This window comes from Ictidomys tridecemlineatus, chromosome 12 (assembly GCF_052094955.1).
Source record: "Ictidomys tridecemlineatus isolate mIctTri1 chromosome 12, mIctTri1.hap1, whole genome shotgun sequence".
Classification (NCBI taxonomy): domain Eukaryota; kingdom Metazoa; phylum Chordata; class Mammalia; order Rodentia; family Sciuridae; genus Ictidomys; species Ictidomys tridecemlineatus.
Window position 1 is genome coordinate 89,461,808 of NC_135488.1, and position 2,202 is coordinate 89,464,009.

Sequence of the window (2,202 nt, forward strand, 5' to 3'; positions counted from 1 at the left end):
GGAAAAAAGGAAAGTTTTACATATTCTTATTGGGAATGTAAATTAGCATAGCCATTATGAATAGTATGAATAGTATGGAAGTGCCACCCACCCACTGAAAAAAAATAGAAGTACCGTATGATCCATCAATCCTGCTCCCGGGTATATATCCAGAGGAAATGAAATCAGTATGTCAAAGAGACATCTGCATTCTCATGTTTATTGCAGGAATATTCACAAAACAGAGAAGAAATAGAAACAACCCAAGTTGTCAACCGATGCATGGATTAAGAAAATATGGTACATATATACAATGTAATACTATTCATCCATCAAAAGAATGAAATACTGTCATTTTCAACAATATGGATGGATCTGAAGAGCATTACATTAAGTGAAAAACACCAGGTACAAAAAGACTAATTTCTCATGATTTCACTCATATGTTAGAATATTAAAAAGATGATTTTATGGAAGTTAAGAGTAAAACGTAGTTATCAGAGGCTGGTGATGGGGTTGGTGCATGGATGGGGAGAGGTTAATCAATGTATACCAAATTATGATTACATAGATGTAAGAAGTTCTGGTGTGCTATTGCATAATAGGATTATTGTAGATAATGATAACATCCTATACATTTCAAAATGTATAAGAAGGATTTTGAGTGTTCTCATCATAAAGAAATGACAAATGTTTAAGAAGATAAATATGTTTAACTCAATTTAAACATTATACAATGTATTCACGTATCGAAACATCATATAATAACTCATAAATTTATATAACTGTATGTTTTATGTATCAGTTACAATATAAACAGAAAATCACTTAAAAATTGAAGCCTGGCTCTAGAGGCAATGTGTGTTGAAGACCATTAAGTGCTAAAGTGTTCTTACCCGTTATATACAAGCTGATTTTGGAATGTATTGTATCTTTTGTTTTCAGAGTTATTTTATTATTATAATTTTAAATAATTAAAGCTCAGGAGCTGTTATTAGAAATAATAAAAAAATATACTGAAAGATTTTTCCCTCCTCCATTGATAGAGTTGCAACCTATGCATGCAGAGTGAATGTGGCTACAAAAAAATAGACATGAGACAAGACAGTTCTCTAAAACTGCATACCTGGATTCACTGTTGACTGTGTTTGCATTTGTTCTAACCTGCAATAGCACAATCATACCATTGACAACACTTCTCATTCAAAAGAAACTTCCAGCTCCTGATTGGTCCATACCAGGTGGCTGCCATTTTCAACTGTTTCTTGATCAGAACATTGTCTTTGAGTTCTGCCTTTTTCTGTCCTTGACACAAATGCATTAGCACAGAAATGACACTTTGAAATACCTTGTTGCTCTTACCAGTGTTATTTAACCCTGTAACAAGTTGAAAACAAATCACTTTGACTGACACTGTCACTGAAGAACTGTGGTTTCAGCTATTTACTAATAGCTGTTGGTAAAAATTTCCTTGAATATTTTGACCTGCAGATTCTTTCTCCCTATTAAATGTGGTTAAATTTTTTCATTCAATATGAAAAGCCTGAAGAGAAGCAGAATAACCTGGACTCCCTTGGAAAGCCATTTCATTAAAGTAACTTGTAGATGGTTCTAATTTTTTTCAACATAAGCACTGGTTTGGAAAAATATGCATCACTGTGTAATGTCTGTGCACTTTTCTAAACATTTATTATGACTTTTTCCTATGTTAATCAATAGTATAGATGACACATTTCACTTTTTATAGGCTGAGGTGACTGTAATGACCTTGAGACATGCTTAGTTCCTAAAACAACTTAATTCCTAAAATGATGATGATGATGATGATGATGATGATAACATTTTTGCAAAATCTTTTGATTTTTCTTTGTAACTAATGTCCAAGTATGTTTGGAGAACTATTCCACCTTAACCTCATCATTTCCACTCAATTCTCCCAAGTTGTACCAACTTACCTACCTTATTCAATCTGGTTCCAACTAACTTGACAGACTGCCTCCTTATTTATTAGTGTCTTCAAATCACCTTCTCCTCAATGTGTATCCTAGGGTCCAACTAGAGTGTGGTACAGATATTTCAACATTTTCTCTGTACTCAGTTGTCCTATAATTTCAATCAAAATATCTTGAAATTGCCTATCACTATTTCAGCTCATGTTTTCAAACTCTGCCTACTATAACTCAATGATAAAGATGCAAAACAAAAATAAGCAAATAAATCTCC